The sequence below is a fragment of the Loxodonta africana genome, chromosome 9 (assembly GCF_030014295.1).
Source record: "Loxodonta africana isolate mLoxAfr1 chromosome 9, mLoxAfr1.hap2, whole genome shotgun sequence".
NCBI lineage: Eukaryota > Metazoa > Chordata > Mammalia > Proboscidea > Elephantidae > Loxodonta > Loxodonta africana.
The window spans coordinates 84,996,341-85,018,747 of record NC_087350.1 but is presented as its reverse complement, the minus strand read 5'-3'; the positions used below and the strand labels follow the sequence as shown (position 1 = coordinate 85,018,747).

General features: G+C 43.2%; 1 protein-coding gene across 1 annotated transcript in view; it reads left to right on the top strand.

The window, feature by feature from the left end:
* Positions 1-16,839: 16,839 nt before the first annotated feature.
* The window catches only part of ACO1 (aconitase 1), a 68,928-nt gene continuing 63,360 nt past the window's right edge, over positions 16,840-22,407 (top strand). Inside the window, exon 1 of the mRNA XM_064291812.1 lies at positions 16,840-16,945. The gene's annotated coding sequence lies outside the window, so the exon portion shown is untranslated. The remainder of the gene's footprint in view (positions 16,946-22,407) is intronic.

The window sequence follows — 22,407 nt, the reverse complement described above, 5'->3', positions numbered from 1 at the left end:
ATCATGGAAGAAAAAATAGGGACAACTCTAGGAGCCCTAATACAAGGCATAAACAGAATACAAAACATTACCAAAAATGATGAAGAGAAACCAGATAACTGGGAGCTCCTAAAAATCAAACACCTATGCTCGTCTAAAGACTTCACCAAAAGAGTGAAAAGACCACCTACAGACTGGGAAAGAATTTTCAGCTATGACATCTCCGACCAGCGCCTGATCTCTAAAATCTACATGATTCTGTCAAAACTCAACCACAAAAAGACAAACAACCCAATCAAGAAGTGGGCAAAGGATATGAACATACACTTCACTAAAGAAGATATTCAGGCAGCTAACAGATACATGAGAAAATGCTCTCGATCATTAGCCATTAGAGAAATGCAAATTAAAACTACGATGAGATTCCATCTCACTCCAACAAGGCTGACATTAATCCAAAAAACACAAAACAATAAATGTTGGAGAGGCTGCGGAGAGATTGGAACTCTTATACACTGCTGGTGGGAATGTAAAATGGTACAACCACTTTGGAAATCTGTCTGGCATTATTTTAAACAGTTAGAAATAGAACTACCATACAACCCAGAAATCCCACTCCTTGGAATATACCCCAGAGAAGTAAGAGCCTTCACACAAACAGATATATGCACACCCATGTTTATTGCAGCTCTGTTTACAATAGCAAAAAGCTGGAAGCAACCAAGGTGTCCATCAGCGGATGAATGGGTAAATAAATTGTGGTATATTCACACAATGGAATACTACGCATCGATAAAGAACAGTGACGAATCTGTGAAACATTTCATAACATGGAGGAACCTGGAAGGCATTATGCTGAGCGAAATTAGTCAGAGGCAAAAGGACAAATATTGTATAAGACCACTATTATAAGATCTTGAGAAACAGTAAAAACTGAGAAGAACACATGCTTTTGTGGTTACAAGGGGGGGAGGAAGGGAGGGAGGGAGGGAGAGGGTTTTTTATTGATTAATTAGTAGATAAGAACTGCTTTAGGTGAAGGGAAAGACAACACTCAATACATGGAAGGTAAACTCAATTGAACTGGACCAAAAGCAAAGAAGTTTCCGGGATAAAATGAATGCTTCAAAGGTCAGCGGAGCAAGGGCGGGGGTTTGGGGACCATGGTTTAAGGGGACTTCTAAGTCAATTGGCAAAATAATTCTATTATGAAAACATTCTGCATTCCACTTTGAGATGTGGCGTCTGGGTTCTTAAATGCTAACAAGCAGCCATCTAAGATGCATCAATTGGTCTCAACCCACCTGGAGCAAAGGAGAATGAAGAACACCAAGGTCACACGACAACTAAGAGCCCAAGAGACAGAAAGGGCCACATGAACTAGAGACCTACATCATCCTGAGACCAGAAGAACTAGTTGGTGCCCGGCCACAATCGATGACTGCCCTGACAGGGAGCACAACAGAGAACCCCTGAGGGAGCAGGAGATCAGTGGGATGCAGACCCCAAATTCTCATAAAAAGACCAGACTTAATGGTCTGACTGAGACTAGAGGAATCCCAGCAGCCATGGTCCCCAGACCCTTCTATTGGCACAGGAGAGGAACCATCCCCGAAGACAACTCATTAGACATGAAGACATGAAAGGGACTGGACAGTGAGTAGGTGAGAGATGCTGATGAAGAGTGAGCTAATTATATCAGGTGGACACTTGAGAGTGTGTTGGCATCTCATGTCTGGAGGGGGGATGGGAGGATAGAGAGAGAGGGAAGCTGGCAAAATTGTCACAAAAGGAGAGACTGGAAGGGCTGACTCAATAGGGGGAGAGCAAGTGGGAGTACGGAGTAAGATGTATGTAAACTTATATGTGACAGACTGACTTGATTTGTAAACGTTCACTTGAAGCTCAATAAAAGTTAAAAAAAAAAAAAAAAGAAATAGAAGTCGTGGTACCAACTCATGGGTGTTTACCATGTGTGAGTCACTTTTCTAAACAGTGTCAACTCATTCAATCCTTATTACAAATCTCTGAGGTAAGACTTATTATTATCCCTGTTTTCCAGATGATTAAACCAAGGCACAGAGTTGTTGTTGTTAGGTGCTGTCGAGTTGGTACCAACTCATAGTGACCCTATAGGACAGAGTAGAACTGCCCCATAGGGTTTCCAATTAGCAGCCAGTGAATTTGAACTGCTGATCACGTGGTTTTCAGCAGTGCTCTTAACCATTATGCCACCAGGGCTCAAGAGAGTAAGTACTTTTCCCATGTGGCACAACTAGTAAAAGGTGGAGCCTGGATTGAAACTCCGGATTCAAAGGCAATATAGCTCTTTAGCCATTGTACCCTAGTGCAGGGGTCAGAAAACTACGACCCACTACAATTAGCGGCCTGTTTTAGTACATCCTGAGAGTTAAAAAATGGTTTTTACACTTCTAAAGGGTTGTAAAAGAAGAAGAATATGCAACATGTGTGGACCAAAAAGACTAAATACAATACGTACTGTCTGGTCTATTACAACAAAGGCTGCCAACACTTGTTCTAGCATCTCACTGTGATATGAATGGTTTCCATGTGGAAACTGGCAAAGGGTTAGGCTGGCCCATGTTGGATGTTGCTGAGAAAATAAGGACAGCTCACATGGATACAGTAGCATGGATGCTTAGAAAAATCTGAAGGCAGCACAAAATCTCAAAGCATGAAGTCTTTGAATTGTCACAAGTAACAGAAGGCGCAAGTCAACTATATCAGCTGACCAAAAATCAACTAATATATGTAAATCAAACCAAACCCATTGCCATCCAGTCAATTCCAACTCAGCAATCTTATAAGACAGAGTAGAACTTCCTCATAGGGTTTCCAAGGAGTGGCTGGTGGATTTGAACTGCCGACATTTTGGTTACCAGCCGAGCTCTTAACCACTGCGCCACCATAAATTGTGTTTCTTTATGAGTTTCAAAATTGCTTGTATAAAGTATTTCACAGTAATGTATTAAATTATTTTAACATCCCTGTTTGTAGATATATACCTCTATAAATATTTACAAATTTGCCTCCTTTTTATTAGATTTGTCAGAGATTCATCCATTTTCTTTATTTTTTAAAGATAGTATTCTCAGAATTAACCTAACCCTAGGGAAAAAAAAATTTTTTTTTTAGCTCATTAATATTTTTGTTACTTACTAATTTTTACTTTCTTTTACTAACTTCATTAATTTCTTCCCTTTTTAATTAACTATATATTTACCACTAGGAACAGCTTAAAAACCAAACCAAACCTGTTGCCGTCGAGTCGATTCCAACTCATCATGACCCTATAGGACAGAGCAGGACTACCCCAGAGTTTCCAAGTAGCACCTGGTATATTCAAACTGCCAGCCTTTTGGTTAACAGCTGTAGCACTTAACCACTGCGCCACCAGGGTTTCCATGTACACCTTAAACCAAACCAAATGTACAGCTCAGTTACCTCAGAATATTTGGGGATTATAATTGCAGTGCTTTTTTGATATAATTAATAAAGTAATATATCCTAGGTTTACAAACAGCTCTTGAAAAAATAGAGGGAATACAGATTCTGTAACACAAAGCAAATTTCAATGTTTTTAAAACAAAATATATTACAAATGAAATGATATGGTGTTATCAATTTGCTTCAAAATAATCAGGGGGGGTCAGATGTAGAAGTAACAATATTGGCCATGAGTTGATAATTGTTGGAGCCGGGTGATGTGTATATGGGAGATCATTATACTATTCTCTCTACTTTTGTAAATGGTTGAGATTATGCATAATAAAGGAAAATTTTAATAAGCAAAAAAAAAGTTTTTAGGTGGAAAAGTTCCAAATTTCCTGCTTGACAATTATAAAAATAATTTTAATTTTTTTAGCTTTTAATTAAATAATAATTACATGAAAAGTTTAATAAACTGAACCTTTTTTCCTCAAAATGACATACATAAATTTGTTCCCGATGATTTCAATCAAACACCATACCAAAAAGAAAAAACACAGATGCCTGTCAGAGTTACTATTTTATGGACATTGGCAGGAGATAAGAGATTCCTGGGTCATAGACAAAGGACTTTATTACTCACGGCCCAGCAGGCAGCATAAACATCATGTCGTATCATTCCACTCACCTCAGGTACCCTGGGGATAACAGGGAGAGGCCAAAGAGGATGTCACACATGCAATGGGTTTGTGTTGCAGCTAGAGAATGCTAAGTTTGGAGAATTTACACTCTTACAGTAAGTGGTAGGCGAGTCTCTTTGAACCCACATGTATCCTTAGCCCAGGTCCAACGTTATAAACTCTTGGACAGTATTGTTTCATCTATACCTTCACTCAATTCTTCCCCTGGCCCAATCATATTGAAGCAAATACCTGTCTTTATAAAACTTCAGACCTTAAAATTGTGAGCCACATATGTCGCATATTCAAAGTGTGTGGACCAGGAGCATATTAGGGAGGTACAGTCAAAAATCCTTTTGAGGAGGCCATTCTAACACTTGACAATACTAGATGCTTAGAAACATGGAATATCCATTGAGTATTGACTACTGGCCCATTTTTGGACAACCTTTGCTACAAAAAGGGTGCCATTGTTAGACTGCAAATGCTCCAGAAAGTAAAAATACAACATGGATTTGTCTCAAGAGCACAATGGCATGGTCAGGAGTTGACTGATTGGACAGGAATGGCAGCACACAACCTGAAAAAGTGTTAAGAATAGTGAGACACCACCAGTGGCCCCAAGAGGGGATCAAAGGTCTGATGTAGTCAATATGACAAGAGTGGGACGATTAATGCCTCAGACAATGTCACCTTCACCACAAGACAAACAAGCCAACCTTTGGCAAGGGTCACAAGTCTGGCTTCTGCATTAGAAACATATAATCCTTTGTCTTGTGCCCTAGACAATGATGGTAGACGTGTTGCCATGTCTGGTACCATGATAGATGCAGGTGGCAATGGCAGAGATCTGGACACTGCAAGCTTGATCAGCAACTTGATTTCAGTCAGTCTCATTAGAGAAAGGGCCTATAATATAGGCATCTAACATGAATGACCTCAATGGTTTAATAAGCACCCATGGTTTCTTTCCACAATTCAAAGCCCCAAGGGGGTTGTCTTTAATCTGCCAGGCTATAGTCTTCCACGTGGTAGACCAAACAGCAGACCATTGGCAATATTCCAAGAGGTAGTAAAAATATAACAAGGTTTATTATTCAAAGTATTATACAGAGTTACAAAAATGGCCTTGAATTCTGCCCAGTGAGTGGACAACGATGCCAGTTTTCAGGATGACATAACTAGAGCTGAGGTTCAATAGCTGCAGTAGTCCAGAGGAAGTGGACACTAACGGGTTTCAGCTTATCTGAACCATCAGTGAAAATTTGAAGATACTACATTGCTGGCTTTGAAGATGGAGGAAGGGGCCATGAGCCAGTAGCTTTGTGAACTGAGGCCCCATTGAGTCAAGGGCTTTACATCTGGCAGCATAATGGGGAATAAAATTTCTCCCAAAGGAACATCTGCCAGTTTTTCATGTAAAGCTGAGATGTTACTGAGGCCAGGCCAACTGTGTCCTCGAATATACAATTTACATTTGACAAATGAAGTATCTTGGGCTTTCTCCTTACTAGTTGTCAAGTCTGAGTTGATCTGCTCCAAAACGGGACATTGGGCCACAGAGTCACAACACCTCTGTGGGTCAGGTATTCAGCTTCAACAAGAGCTCAGCGTCAGTCCAATAGCTAGCTCCCTTTTTTAAAGGGGCATACTTTTAAAGTCAGGCAGGTGGCAATGCTGTACTAAGAAATTGCCTCTCTGCATACTCCTGTAGCCATTAAGTCTTTAAAGCTGATGTTTCCATTTCTTCTCCTCAGGTGTTATTTTCTCTTTAATAGATGATCCCTTGAGAAGAACATTATGCTTGGTAAAGTAGAGGGTCAGTGAAAAAGAGGAAGACCCTCAATAAGATGGACTGACACAGTGGCTGCAACAGTGGGCTCAAGCATAACAATGATTGTGAGGATGGCGCAGGACCAGGCAGTCTTTCATTCTGTTGTACACAGGGTCATTATGAATCAGAACCGACTTGATGGCACCTAACAACAACAACACCACTACAAGATGATCCAAGAGGGGACAAGGATTATCTCTCCACATGCCATACTCACTGAATAGAAGAACCCCCTCCGGACTTAATGAACATTCAAATACAAGCTTGTAATGCTTAAATACCAACTATATATTCAGCACTGGAAGACACAACAATAGTACGTTGAATCAGCCCAAAGTGTCCTACCTACAAGGTCACTCTAATTTATTTTCTTAACAGCAAGTATTGCTCAAACCCCATTAGTTTAACTGAAGTGTTTTTACATCCCTACAGCAGGGTCTCTCAGCCTTGGCATTATTGACATTTGGGGCTGGATAATTATTTGTTCGGGGGTAGCTGTCCTGTGCATTTTAGGATGTTTAGCATCATCCCTGGAATATAATGGGTTTGCAGTGAATATGAGGAAAAGTGAGCTTGGGTAATCTATTGCTTTTATAGTAGCTGGAAGACCGGTCAGAAAGAAATACTCAGAATGAAAGACAAAGACTAAAAGATGTAAGACAATGAAGAGAACCTAAGAGATATAGAAGCTATAGTAAGACAGAATGTTGTTGTTAGGTGCCATTGAGTTGGTTCTGACTCATAGTGACCTTATGTACAACAGAACGAAAGGCTGCCTAGTCTGCATCATCCTCACGATCATTGCTGTGTTTGAGCTCATTGTTACAGCCCCTGTGTCAATCCATTTCACTGACTGTCTTCCTCTTTTTCACTGACCCTCTATTTTACCAAGCATGATGTCCTTCTCCAGGGACTGGTCCCTTCTAATAACATATCCAAATGTCCTTCTCTATGGACTGGTCCCCCCTGATGATATCTCCAAAGTACATGAGAGGAAATCTTGCCATCCTCACTTCTAAGGATCATTTGTACATTCTTCTGGCAGTCCATGGTATATTCAACATTCTTTGCCAACACCATCATTCAAAGGCATAAATTCTTCGGTCTTCCTTATTCACTGTCCATGTTTCACATGCATGTGAGAAGATTGAAAAGACGAAGGCTTATGTCAGGCACACCTTAGTCCTCCAAGTGACGTCTTTGTTTCTTAACACTTTAAAGAGATCTTTTGCAGCAAACTTGCCCAATGTAATACGTCACTTGATTTCTTGACTGCTACTTCTGTGGGTGTTGATTGTGAATTCAAGTAAAATGAAATCCTTGACAACTTCAATATTTTTTCCACTTATGTGGTGTGGCTTATTGGTCCAGTTGTAATGCTTTTTATTCTATGTTGAGGTGCAATCCATACTGAACGCTGTAGTCTCTGATCTGCATCAGTAAGTGCTTCAAGTCCTCTTCACTTTCAAGTCCTTGTCACCACTTGTCTGTCAGTTTGTCATACAGTGGTGGTGCTATGTCACTGGTATTTTAAATACCAGCAGGGTGACACATGGGGACAGGTTAAAGCAGAGATTCCAGACTAAGACAGACTAGGAAGAAGGACCTGGAAGCCTGCTTCCAAAGAAAAAAAAAAAAAAGACAGTGAAAACCTCATGGAGAGCAACAGAACATTGTCCCATATAGTGCCCTCAGGTTGGAAGGCATTCAGAATGAGGAGGAGCTGTTGTTGTTGTTGTTGTTAGGTGCCATCGAGTTGGTTCCAACTCATAGTGACCCTACATACCACAGAATGAAACACCTCCCCGTCCTGCGCCATGGTTTCAATCCTTGTTATGCTTGAGCCCATTGTTGCAGCCACTGTATTGATTCCATCTCATTGAGGGACGTTCTCTTTTCTGATGACCCTGTACTTTACCAAACATGTTGTCCTTCTCCAGGGACTGATCCTTCTTGACAACATGTCCAAAGTATGTAAGATGCAGTCTTGCCATCCTTGCTTCTAAGGAGCATTCTGGTTGTATTTCTTCCAACACAGATTTGTTTGTTCTTTTGGCAGTCCATGGTATATTCAATATTCTTTGCCAGCACCACAATTCAAAGGCATCAATTCTTCTTTGGTCTTCCTTATTCATTGTCTAGTTTTCACATGCATATGATGCAATCGAAAATACCATGACTTAGGTCAAGTGCACCTTAGTCTTCAAGGTGACATCTTTGCTTTTCAACACGTTAAAGAGGTCCTTTGCAGCAGATATGCCCAGTGCAATGGGTCTTTTGATTTCTTTTGACTACTGCTTCCACGGTGTTGATTGTGGATCCAAGTAAAATGAAATTCTTGACAATCTTTTCTCAGTTTATCATGATGTTCCTTACTGGTCCAGTTGTGAGGATTTTTGTTTTCTTTATGGTGAGGTGTAATCCATGCTGAAGACTGTGGTCTTTGACTTTCATTAGTAAGTGCTTCAAGTCTTCTTCACTTTCAGCAAGGAAGGTTGTATCATCTGCATAACACAGTTTGTTAATGAGTCTTCCTCCAATCCTGATGCCCTGTCCCTCTTCATATAGTCCAGTTTCTCAGATTATTTGCTCAGCATACAGATTGAATAGGTATGGTGAAAGAATACAACCCTGATGCACACGTTTCCTGACTTTAAACCACTCAGTATCCCCTTGTTCTGTCTGAACAACTACCTCTTGATCTGTGTACAGGTTCCTCATGAGCACAATTAAGTGTTCTGGAATTCCCATCTTCACAATGTTATCCATAATTTGTTATGAGCCACACAGTTGAATGCCTTTGCATAGTTAATAAAACACAGGTAAACATCCTTCTGGTATTCTCTGCTTTCAGCCAGGACCCATTTGACATCAGCAGTGATATCCCTGGTTCCACATCCTCTTCTGAATCTGGCCTGAATTTCTGGTGTTTACCTGTCAATATACTACTGCAGCCACTTTTGAATGATCTTTAGCAAAATTTTGCTTGTGTGTGAGATTAATGCTATTGTTCAATAATTTCCACAATCGGTTGGATCACCTTTCTTGGGAATTATGCATAAATATGGATCTCTTCCAGTCAGTTGGCCAGGTAGCTGTCTTCCATATTTCTTGGCATAGATGAGTGAGCACTTCCAGTGCTGCATCTGTTTGTTGAAACATCTCAACTGATATTCTGTCAATTCCTGGAGTCTTGTTTTTTGCCAGTGCCTTCAGTGCAGCTTGGACTTCTTCCCTCATTACCATTGGTTCCTTATCATATGCTACCTCTTGAAATGGTTCAATGTCAAGTAATTCTTTTTGGTATAATGACTCTGTGTATTCCTTCCATCTCCAGCTACCTCCTCAAAATAGAATCAACCTTAATGATGAGGACGGAATAAAGACAGTCTAACATATGTGAAATTGGAATCTCAGACAGAAAAGAGAGAATGGAACAGAGGCAATATTTGAAGAGACAATAGTTTAAAAATTTCTAACAGTGCTGAAAGACATTAAGCCATAAATTCCAAAAGTCCTAGGGACCCCAAACAAAAAAGAAAGAAAAAGAAATTTATAGAAAATGAAAACCAGTAAAAACCAAAGACAATAGGAGATTGTAAAAGTAGCCAGAGAAAAAGGCAGATTACCCTCGGAAGAAGGAGATTTAGGCTGATGATGGACTTCTCAGCAAAAGCAATCGAAGCCAGAAGACAATGGTTTGATATCTTTAAATATCAAACGGGGGGGGGGGGGGACAGGGTACTGCCAAGCTAGAATTTAAAATTCAGCAAAAGTATCCTTCAAGAAAGACAGTGAGAGAAGGGCATTTCTCAACCAATGAAATCTGAGAAAACGTGTCACCAACAGACCTATACTAGAAGATGTACAAAGGGGTATTATTCAAATAAGGAGTCCTGGTGGTGCAGTGGTTAAGCACTCAGATGCTAGCTGAAAGATTCAAACCTGCCAGCTGCTCCGGAGGAGAAAGATGTGGCAGTCAGCTTCCATAAAAATTGACAGCCTTGTAAACTCTATGGGGAAGTTTTACTCTGTCCTATAGGGTCACCATGAGTCAGAATTGACTTGACAGCAATGGGTTTTGTTTTTGTTTTATTCAAACAGGATAAAATGATCCCAGAAGGAAAGTTGGACATGCAGGATGGAATGAAGAGAAACAAAAATGGTAAATGATACTTTAATAGAAATTAATATCAAATACATAAAATAATAAAGCCTTAAGCAGTTAGAATTTGTAGGTATAAAATACAAGATAACAATGGCATAGAAATCAAAAGGAGGGTAAAAGAAGTTAGACTGTTCTAAGAACCCGGCATTATCCAGGAAAAGGTAAAAGTAACGATTAACATTAGATTTTGATATGTCAAAGATACACGCTGTAATATCTTGAGTAAACATTAAAAGAATAGCAAAAGATCTCTAGGGAAAATAATAATAACAATTCTTCAGGGCCCTGAGGATAGCATTTATCCTCACTTTTGGATTTGGCATATCAAGTTCCTCACAGAACTTATTTGTTGACCAAATAAGTTTCTGCGCTCTACTCTAACTTCTGGGTGTTCAGTGACTATGAAATTAAGGGACGAAGGTTAACTTTCCTAAACCATTAACTTTTTTTTCCCCTTAATATTTATTCTCTTAATGCTAACCAACGGCTCAGCTTTTCACGGAGAATGTTTACACAATTTTCATATTCCATCAACAGAGGGCAGTAGCTGACCATCATTTTGTTAATGTAATCTTCAAGGATGAACTTGGAAAAGACAAACTACCTTTTTGTGTTGTTACTGTTGTTTCCTCCCACACAGCATCAAAGGAAGAGAAAGCACATGGGGAGTTTCCATTTTAGAAAGTATTTAAACTGATACTCGAAAGCAGTCTCTTGGTAAACTGAAAATGGAAATGAACCCAATTAGTGACAAACTTGCTACTTTTTAAACTTTCATTTACCAATGTTACCAAATCATTTTCTTTAAAATAATTTTTAAATAAACCAGCAGCAGCCTCAGAACATGACTTTATGTACCTGAATAGATTTAATAGACCAATCCTACAGAATATTTCCCTCTCTACCCTGAAAAAAAGCTAAGGCATTCAAAAAGTACTCAGTAAATAACATATGTGAAAGATGGTATTGGGCACAATAGGAATTATGTATCAATCCTCAAAATCTCACTAAAGCTACCCCTGATTTCCAACACCTCCACCCGCTGGGATGAGGGCTATCTTTTCATGGGTGCCCCTAAATTATTGGGCTGCAGCAGGGATCTCCGTACTATTGTTAGGAAGAATAAGCTCTAAAAAATGAATAAGAAATTTTAGACAGTGAAACCCCAAAACTAATGGCCAGAACGAATCTTTAAACCTTGACCTGAAACTACCCCATGAAGCCATAGTAAAACTAAACAACAGTTTTAAAAAGTTTAGTCCAATAAATAAGAAACGTTGCCTTGAGCATAGTGCTCTTAGAAAGAATTGTCTGCATGAGCTTAATCTGACAATGGCTAAAAGCACAGATGAGAACTTTAAGGGGCAGAGTCTACAATTAATGGCGATGAAACAACATGGGTAACAAGAGTGAGAATGGTGACACAATGTGAAGTATGTAACCAATGTCATTAAACTGTTCACGAAGAAATTGTGAACGGGTGTATGTTTGGTTGTGTATACCGCCACCAAAAATAAATTTAAAAAATTTTTTAAAGAAACAAAAAGAAATTCTAGGCTATATTTTGATGGAACAAACTTCCCTCCTAGAATATTTAAGTGCCTCTTCTGCAAAGAACAAATAATTTATAACCTAAGGGCATCTGATGATTTCACTTAAATAAAATTACATTTGATTGCATAAAGGTTCAAAGTACAAGCTCTGGCGTTAGGTCAGCCTCAGTTAAAACCCTAACATCACCATTTACGAGTTACGTGACCTGAAGCAAGTTATATAATCACTCCGAATCTGTTTTCTCGTCTGTAAAATGGCAACAGTAATGTGACCACTTCAAAGGGTTGTCGTGAAGATTTAATAGGGCATTTAATGATGTTGTAGGAGTCAGCTCCAACTCCTGATGACCCTGTATGTAACGGAATGAAAGGTCACCTGGCTCTGCGGCATTCTCACAATTGTTACTGTGTTTGAGATCACTGTTGCAGCCACTGTGTCAAGCCATCTCATTAAGGGTCTCCCTCTTTTCCGCTGACCCTTTATCAAGCATGATGTCCCTTAGTGATATTTGGCTTTTATTACTAGCTACGCTGAGGGAAATGACGCTTAATTGTAATCAGCTTCCCAGACGATGGTTCCCTGGGATGGCAACTCATGGATTCAGGCAAAAATTAAGTGTTGACAGGTATGGGATGACAGTTGGATATTTGTAGGCAGTCAATATGAGGCTAAGACTGTCTCTCCTTATTATGGATACAGCATTTTTATGGGAACAGAAAACATTTATTTCAAACTCTCAGGCCTTTTCTCAAAATGAGAAAGACATGTATTCAGTGACAAAGTTAGGTGTTCTAGAGCGTTCCCAAACCAGAATTTCAGGAGGGCCACCTTATACTTTGTTCACTGCCAACAAACCAATGTTTCTTCTCTGTGCCATGCTAGAGAACCCTGAACAGGACATAGGACAGACAGACAGAGAGAGAATGAGTAGGCAGAAGAAGGAAAGTAAGAGTAACTCAGAGTCAACAAGCTTGTATGGAGTACCTATACTATGCATCAGTATAAGGTTAGTGGTGATGAACAAGCTTACATGGTCCCCTGCCCTCATGTACCATATATTACTAGGTAACAGTTCCCAGGTGTCAATCTGTGGACAGGCTAGAGAAGAATAACCTGTAGTAAAAGTTCAGATTCCTCTGAATCTGGGCACAGATCCCACCCTGACCTAATGAATCAGACATTATAGAATGTAGGACACAGGAAGCTATGTTTTTATTAAGTGGCCTCTGGTGATTCTGAGAAACACCCAGTTTAGGAACCCCCACCAGTGCTTCTTAAAGCATGATCTTCTGACCACCTGCATCAAATTCACCCTCCTTGGGAGTGCAGCATGGGATGTGTTGTCAACGCGCTCCAAGGTTGGAGAACCATTATGCTGGTCTGTTCTCTCATACTGCTTCCTTTCTATTAAATAATACAATGTTACATGAAAGTGCATTATAAATTGCAAAGCACGACACGAAATCAGCTGAGTATAATTTTTAGGATCTTTCATTTCTTCCCCATGAAGATCAGATCCACTGCGGGATGGATCCTCAATAAACTGAGAAAGTCCGGCCTATATAACTAACTCAAGTCAGTGTGAAGTACAGTGAGGCATTGCTCAGGGCTTAACAGATCTCTGACAGAATCCTCAAGGTTCTTATAGTAGCAGAACCTTTTGGCAAATGAGGCTGCTCGAACAGTACTGTACCTCCACTTCTGCCTCGGATACCTCAAATTCTGCCTTTTGCCTCTGACCCTGGGAGCAAAGCTGCGGTGCCTGAGCAATTACCACCACCACCACCCCCACCACCCCCCAATGGCTCCCTCTCATGAAGTCCAGAAAGTATATACACTCCTCTAGGACACTAGTGGGAGCCCCAGGGTGGCACAAATGGTTAACACACTCGGCTGCAAACCCAAAGGTTGGAGGTTTCAGTTCACCCAGAGGTACCTTGGAAGAAATGCTTGGCAATCTACTTCCAAAAAAGCAGTCATTGAAAACCTTATGGAGCACAGTTCTACTCTGACACACATGGGTTTGCCATGAGTCAGAATCAACTCAACAGAACTGGTAACAGGCCACTAGCAGAATCTTTAGTAGCATGACAAATATTTATTAGGAGCACCCTGTGTACGCGTAGTAGTACGGTTCTAAACCTCTTTAATGTTTAGCTTCCTCAACAGACCATAAGATCCAAATTCAAGGTGAGGAATCAGGATGAGGGAGAAACTGAATTGGTAGGAGTGGATAGACAATGGTTAGAGAAGATACTGAATTCCCATTTTAGATGTGATGAATGACAGGTGCCTTTGGAATATCCAGATAATGACGCCCCAGAAATGTCCAGAAATAAAGAGTGTGGAGGCCAGAAGAGGGTTAAGACCAATGACAGAGACATAGCAGGCTTCAGCTAGAGGTGGCAGGGAGTTTGCTTTGAAAGAAAATAAAGAACAACTCATCAATGTGTAGAGTTACATGTAAAGAAAGAGAAGAAAGAGTGCAGTCAAAGAGCCTAAGAAAAAGGGACCAAAGAGAAGAGGTGGATCGCAAAAGCAGAGGGCTGCAAAGCCAAAGGGAGGTTAAATTTTCAAGGAAAAGCTAGTCTCTAGTGTCAAATCCCACAGAGCAGTCAGCAAGGGAAAGAGCTTGAGAGGCCACTGGATTTGCAATCAGGATGTCCCTGGTGACACTTAAAAGAACAATGGAGCAGAGTGATATGGAAACTATTTCCTTCATTTTTTGGCCAGCATGTTTACTAATAAATCTCACTTCCCTTTGTAGTTCTGCTTTAATTGTTTTCTGTCAAGAATTATCAGTCATATTATTATGTGTGTTATCACTGGAAAAATTATGAAATTTTGCTGAGCTGCCTCTGTAGGAATTGGTATTTGGCTGGACTTGTTCTGTCCCTACCCCCCAGCCTTCTATCTACCACAGCCTTCCCCCATACTCTCCCTGAGTTCCAAGTGGACTCTAGTATTATTTTTCAAGATTTGTGGTGAACCCCTGTCATATGGTAGAAAGTTTGTTGAATGAATGTGAATTGGGAGGAATTTAGGAAGGAGATGGGAAGAAAGTCTTCTCTCATATTGGAAATACAGTAAATATGTCCTCTTTCGAATGTAAATATAGCTATTTATGTTTCAAAATTAAATATAACTAGTGGATAGCTGTACATAATGGGAAGTATTAGTGTAGCATAATGGGAAAAGTATGGGCTTGGGAGTCAGACAGGCCTTACGACTGAATCCCAGCTGTGGGCCATTTCATGACTGCAAAATGGGTAATATTCCTCTTTGTAGGGTTTTGGGAAGAGTTGAATTAAATAACATGTAATGATCTAATCACAGGGCTCTGCAAAGAGTAGGAGCATAGTAAATGGTAGCAATCAGTACTAGTCTAAGTCCTAAACCTGTTGCTGTTGTGGAGTCGATTTCAACTCATAGTGACCCTATAGGACAAAGTAGAACTGCTCCATAGGGTTGTCAAGACTGTAATCTTTGGAGAAGATTGTCACAATCTTCTCACCCTGAGCAGCTGGTGCGTTTCAACCCTCAACCTTTCAGTTAACAGTCAAGCTCTTAACCAGTGACGCCACCAGGTCTCCTCAGTCTTAACTAAAACCATCGCCTAGAGTGGAGTCCCCCCATGTGTCTGTCAGTGTGTCACCTGCTGCAAAGGATCTCTTTAAAGTTTGAAAAGCAAAGACATCACCTTGAAGACTAAGGTGCACGTGAACCTTGAAGACTAAGGTGCGCATAATCCAAACCATGGTATTTTCAATCACATCATATGCATGTGAAAGCTGGACAATGAATAAAAAAGACCGAAGAAGAACTGATGCCTTTGAATTGTGGTGTTGGCAAAGAACATTGAATATGCCACGGACTGCCAAAAGAACGAACAAATTTGTCTCAGAAGTACAACCAGAATGCTCCTTAGAAGCAAGGATGGTGAGACTGCATCTTACATACTTTGGACACATTGTCAGGAAGAGTCAGTCCCTGGAGAAAGACATCATGCTCGGCAAAGTACAGGGTCAGCGGAAAAGTGGAAGACCCTCACCGAGGTGGATTGACACATGGCTGCAACAATGAGCTCAAGCATAACAATGATTGTAAGGATGGTGCAGGACCGGGCAGTGTTTCCTTCTGTTGTGCATAGGGTCGCTATGAGTCGGAACCGACTTGACGGCACCTAACAACAACAAGAGAGGAGATGGACTCATAGTGACCGCATAGGACAGAGTAGGGCTGCCCCATTGGGTTTCCAAGGAGCAGCTGATGGATTTGAACTGCCGATCTTTTTCAGTTAGCAGCAGAGCTTTTAACCACTGCACCACCAGGGCTCCAATCTTAGTAATAAGATCTTAGTAATAGCTATTAGTTATTCGTCCCATAAGCTGTTTATCCAGATACTCAAGGTTAAAAAAGAAAAAACTACAATAACTTTCTAAATCTGTCCAGGAAAACCTCACCACCTTTCATCTACAAAGATCTGATCACTTCTTTGGACTGAAATGTCTGAACGTTTGCCTGAGAGGGTGCAACTCCAACCAACTTGACTATCAAAAGCAGGTTCTGTGAAGAAAGTCCACTCAATGTCATTTCTCAGCGAGTGAAGAGAATGCATTAAAAAGTGTTGTTACGCGTTAAAGAAATAACAATTACACACAGAAACTTTGCCTTTGCAAGCCATGGGAATGCTGAAGTCCTACTCTGTCAGCATGTCGCCGGTACCGCTTGGCGCGCTTTGTGCAAGAAATCAAAGCGGCGGGTGGATGGGGGACAAAATGACCCCACCTACCGGGGCAGCCGAATAATCAGGCCGCTGCCCTTATGGCAAATCGTTAAAAACACAAAAACAAACAAAAAAAGCCAGGCAGCACTTCATCTTTTCGGCTCGCTTCCTAGAACGAGCTGGACAGTTAAACTCTAAGCCCAAAGAAAGCGGAAAGTCACCCTCATCCCAGGCTCTGGGACGCAGAGCCGCCCTGTCCCGGCGAGGCGCCCCTCCTCTTCCTGCCGCGGAGCCCTCGGCCGTCCCACCACGCGCGGAGGTGGAAGCCGCCTCTCCAGCCCGCCTGGGGGCGGGGCCGCCGGCCAAGAGGCCCCGGCTGCTTCCGACGGAGGGGCGGGGCCTGCTCGCGCCCCGCCCCCGGCCGGCTGCCCTGGAAGGCGCAGGAGGAGGAGCGTCGAGGCGACGGCGGCGGCCGAACCGCGCTGCGCACGGGATCGGGCTTCGCAACTTGCTCCGGGCTCGCCAGTCGCGGGAGCACCACGGTGCAATCCATTGTGAGTACCAACGCGGTCAGACAGATGTCCGAGAGGGAGCACGGCCGCCTGCCCCCGCAGACTAGTCGGTGCGATCCTTGCCCACCGCGCCCGCTGCACCTTTCCCGAGCCGGACTGAGACCGCCGAGCGGCCAGGGTGGGGGGAGGGGGACGAGTCTGGGGAGGGAGCGAAGGGAAGCAGGACAGGCCCCTGGGGGCTGACTTCTCCGTGCTGCCTCGGCCGGCGCCGCGCCGGGAGACAGTATGGGGCACTGGAAATGGCTCTTGCCGGTCTTTGCCGAGGCTGTGCGGCCCGCACAGGTAGTCCTTGCCCCGAGGGTGTGCCTGTCGCACTGGGAGTCCTCACCCCGAGGCTGTGCGGCCAGCACAGGGAGCCCTCATCCCAGGTGTGTGCCTGGCGCACTGGGAGTCCTCACCCCGAGGCTGTGCGGCCAGCACAGGGAGCCCTCGTCCCAAGTGTGTGCCTGGCGCACTGGGAGTGCTCACCGAGGCCGTGCGGGCCGCACAGAGAGTCCTCCCCGCGAGGGTGTGCCGGCCGTCCGGGGCGTCTTCACTGACAGTGTGCGCGCTGCCAGGGGAGTCCTCACCCTGAGGGTGTACGGGCAGTCCAGCGAGTCCTTCCCGAGCCTGTGCGGGCCGCACAGAGGGTCCTCCCCGCGAGGCTGTGCGGGCCGCCCGGGGAGTCTTCACCCCTAGGGTGTGCGGGCCCCCGGGGAGTCTTCACCCCAAGGCTGTGCGGGCCGCCCGGGGAATCCTCACCCCGAGGCTGTGCGGGCCCCCGGGGAGTCTTCACTGACAGTGTGCGCGCTGCCAGGGGGGGTCCTCACCGCGGGTGCTCGGGCTGCTCCGGGAGCCTTCACCCTGAGAATGCGCGGGCCGCCCGGGGAGTCTTCACTCCGCGGGTGTTGCGGGCCGCCCGGGGAGTCCTGGTCCCGAGAGTGTGGGGCCAGCTGGGGAGTCCTCACGCCCCAGGGTGTGGGGACTGCTGGGGTGTCCTGACCCTGAGGGTGTACAGGGGGAGTTCTCACCCCCAGGTCGTGAGGGCAAATCGGGTAATCCACACCAATGGGTAAGGGGAAATGGGCACAAGGGGAAGGCGCCTTTGGGTGGAAGAGTTGGGCAGAGCCTAGTCTGATAGATTCAGGGATCCAGGAAGGGAGTGTGGGCCGCTCTCTGGTGGGGCTCTCCTTCCCAATTCAGCCAGCACATCGGAGTGGCACCTCTCCCCACCTCCCGCTCTTGCGAGGAGAGACCCACGTAACCCTCCTGACAAGGAAGCAACCTCTAAAACAGTAGTTCTCTAACATTTTGGACTCAGTACTGCTTTACGCTTTTAAAAATTAGTGACCTTTTGTTTATGTGAGTTACAAGGAGCCCTGGCGGCACAGTGGTTAAGCACTTTGCTGCTAACGCAAAGGTCAGTGTTTCAAAACCTACCATTCCCTCCATGGGAGAGAGATGTGGCAGTCTACTTCCATAAAGATTACGGCCTTGGACACCCTGTGGGGCAGTTCTGCTCTGCCCTGTAGGGTCGCTATGAGTATAGTAGAATCTTCTCAGCAGTGGGTTGCGTTTTGGCGGTTTGTTTATAATCACCGTAGTAAAAATAAAACCAAGGAATTGTTACTATGTTTAATAATTTATTTAAAAAACAATAATGGACCTGTATATGTTAGCATAAGATATTTTTATGAAAAATCACTATTTCCCAAAACAACTTACTCTGGTAAGTATGGCACTGTTTAACCTGTTTGTAAATCTCTTAAATGTCAGACTTAATAGAAGTCAGCTGGATTCTTACCACTTGCAAGATCACACATCATGTAGCCTCTAGAAACTCCACTGTATGCTCTGGAAAACGTAAGAATGTAAAGGCAAATAACTTTTTAGTATTATGAAAATGATTTTGATCTTGCAGACCCCTAGAAGTCCCCTGAACCACACTTTAAGAACTACTGGTATAGGAAATAATTCAGAGGCTTAATTCATTGTGCCTACTTCTTGTTTGTGACCCTTCCTGTGAATGAAGATGCATGCCATGGACATTATTAACCTCTGGTATTTGAGACCAAGGAGTCTCTGGACTGTGTAAATGGTTAATGTGATCAGCTGCTAACCAAAAGATTGAAGGTTCAAGTCCACCCAGGTGTGCCTTGGAAGAAAGGCCTGGCAATCTACTTCTAAAAAATCAGCCATTAGAAACTTTATGGGACACAGTTCTACTCTTACACATGTGGGTTACTGATGAGTCAGAATCAACTCAATGGTAACTGTTTTTTGTTTTGTTGAGAACAAACTTGCTTTGGAAACTGTGTACTGGGTCCCTGTATAAATGATGATTGGGGTCCTTCTGGCCTCCTGAAAACTAGGCAAGGCTTACACATGCCTTAGTGGTTTCTGCGCCTGCAGAACTGACTTGTCTGTGTAGCTGGATTACCACAATGAGTTGGCAGATAGAACCAGTGGGTTCAGAGAAGTGCCAGCAGGGAAACTGTGCCAAGTGTGTAGGGGTTTGTGTGAGAGTTACCAAGTAGTCAAGACGTGATTTCTGAAAGAACAGGGAGGCATGCACTTTCACCTTCCTTTTCTCATGTTCATTTCTGTGTGGTTATGTGGTTGTTAGCCTTGAGTCTATTGGAATATGTTTCCCCGTTTTTAGTGCTCTTTCAATTTCCGTTTTCAGCGGCCCTTGATCAGCCCCTTGCAGGAAGCAATGTCCAGCATCCTGGTGGTGTGTGGTAGGTGGGATCCCTCACCAGATTCTTTCCAAAGCTTCATACTCTTAGCGCAAGGTCAAGATAGAAATTACATGCATACATAGAACCAAATCAGAGTCAATTCTGACTCATAGTGATCCTGTGGGTGGTGCAAACAGTTAATGCACTCAGCTGCTAACTGAAAGGCTAGATGTTCGAGTCCACTCAGAGGCAACTCGGAAGAAAGGCCTGGCAATCTACTTATGAAAAATCAGCCATTGAAAACCCTATGAAACATAGTTCTATTCTGATACATAATCTACACGTCTCTCTCTCTCGCTGTCTCCCCCCCCCCCACGTATATATACATACATCAAGAAGTCCCTGAGTGGCACAGATGGTTAAATGCTTAACTACTAACCGAAAGGTTGATGGTTTGAACCCACCTAAAGGTACCTTGGAAGAAAGGCTTGGCAGTCTGCCTCCAAACGGTCACAGTCTTGAAAACCCTGTGGAGCACAGTTCTACTCTGTACGCATAGAGTCGCCATGAGTCAGAATTGACTAGACAGCGACTGGTGATTTTTTTTTTTTTTCTTAATATGTCAAAGGAAAAAAATTCTCCAATTCTGTTCTCCCTTTTGTGTCTCCAGAGAGTGTCTCACAGTGTAATGGAGCAGCTTGGATGCTGTGGCTGATGCTTTAGAAATACTGCAAGCATCTGTGTCTGTTGTTGCTCAGTCCACAGATGGGAGAAGGGAACGGGACCTAACTTCTAAGCACCTGCTGTGTTCCAGGCCATGCTTGCTCTTCACATACTTAAAGCATGTGCCCAGTCTGTGCAGGACACGGGGGAAAGTAGTTAGTACAAAGAGGTGCAACCCCTGTCTCCCTGAAACTCATAATCTAGAAGCTTGGATAACTTGGTTAATTGAGACAGTCCACTGTCAGAATGTTCACATGAGAACATAAGACATGGTGCTGTGTGTACAACAATACCCCCAGCAGCAGTGTACTTCAGAAGCATGTACTTAAACAGCCAGAGTCCCAAGCCGTGAAGATAATGATAAAAACCAACATTTATTTGGTGCTTACCATGTGCCCAGCAAAGAACTTCCTTTGTCTTCTTTCCCCCAGTCCTCCTTTTATAGAGGAAGTAACCCCTGTGAGGCAGCTGGACTCTGTACTGGGAAATGAACCCTGGCCTGGTTCCAGTGTCTGGGATAGCCTTGAGCAAGATACTTTCTCTCTCTGGGCCTTAGTGTCCTGTCTTTAAAGTGAGGGGATGGGCTGTTTGTTGTCGATGTCCCAAGGAGCCAGTGGTTTGGTGGAGCTCATTCACACAGGCATTTGTGTGCATCTCTTCCTAGCTCCACATTCAGCGGCATCACATTTTTTAGCTTGAAGTAAGCCATTATGGAAGTATTTATACCATGGAAATCGGCAAATGCTACAAATGAAGGCTTTTTCTCCCCTGAGAGCAAGTTGTTAAATATTTGCCAGCACAACATCACTGCTGTCAGAGACAAGGTGTTTTTTGTTTGTTTGTGTTTTAATGGGAAAAGGACTCAAGCTTGAATGAAGACACTGGATATGGGGTGTGTTATGAATTAAATTTTGTCACCTCAGAATATGTGTTGGAATCCTAACCCCTACACCTGTAGATGTAATCCCATTTAGGAATAGGGGTTTCTTTGTTACATTAATGAGGTCCTATCCATGTAGGGTGTGTCCTAAACCTAACACTTCTGAGTTATAAAAAAAGCAGATTAGACACAGAGACAAGCAGGCACAAATGGGACTAGGATAGATGCCATGTGGAGATTTCCTAAGAACCAAGGAATGTCGGGATTGCAGAAGCTGAAAAAGACAAGGTTCTTCCCCCAGAGCCGACACAGAGCCTTCCCCTGTATCCCATACCCTGAATTTGGACTTCCAGCCCCTAAACTTTAAATCCACCCACATGTGGCACCTGAGTCAGAATCGACTTGACGGCACTGGGTTTTTTTTTTTTTTTTTTGGTTTGGTGGCACCTGTGTTGTAGCAGCACTAGGAAGCTAAGGGTGTGTTATTTGAAAAAAAAAAAAAAAAACGGACCCGTTGCTGTCAATACCAACTCACAGAGACCGTATATGACAGAGTCGAACTGCCCCAATAGGGTTTCCGAGGAGCGGCTAGTGGATTCAAACTGTAGACCTTTTTGGTTAGCAGCCGAGCTTTTAACCACTAGGCCACCAGGGCTTTGATAGGGAGAAAGTGGCCTATTTTCGCTGTGCCCTGAAACATGGGTCAGCAGACTTTTTTATATAAAGGGCCAGATAGTAAATATTTTAGGGTTTGCAGGCCACACAGTCTGTGTTGCAACTACTTGGATATGCCGTTGCAGCAAGAAAGCAAACAATATGCAAATGACAGACCTGACTTTGTCCCAGTAAAACTTTATCCATAAAACCAGGCATTAGGCAGTAGTTTGCATACCCCTGTCCTAGAATAGAAACCCTGGTGGCATAGCGATTAATCCACCAGGTGCACCTTGGAAACTCTGGGGGGGAGGGGAGTTCTCCTCTGTCCAGTAGGGTTGCTATGAGTTGGACTCGACTCATCAGCAGTGGGTTTGGTTTTTTGTTTTTTTTTTCGTCCTAGAATATCAGAACAGGAGCTTCAAGGAAGTAGTTTCATAGTAAAGTAAATTCTTAAGGATTTTATGCATGAACCCCAGGAACTGTGTATCCAAGAGCGATACAGCTAGAAGCAACTTCAAAGGATT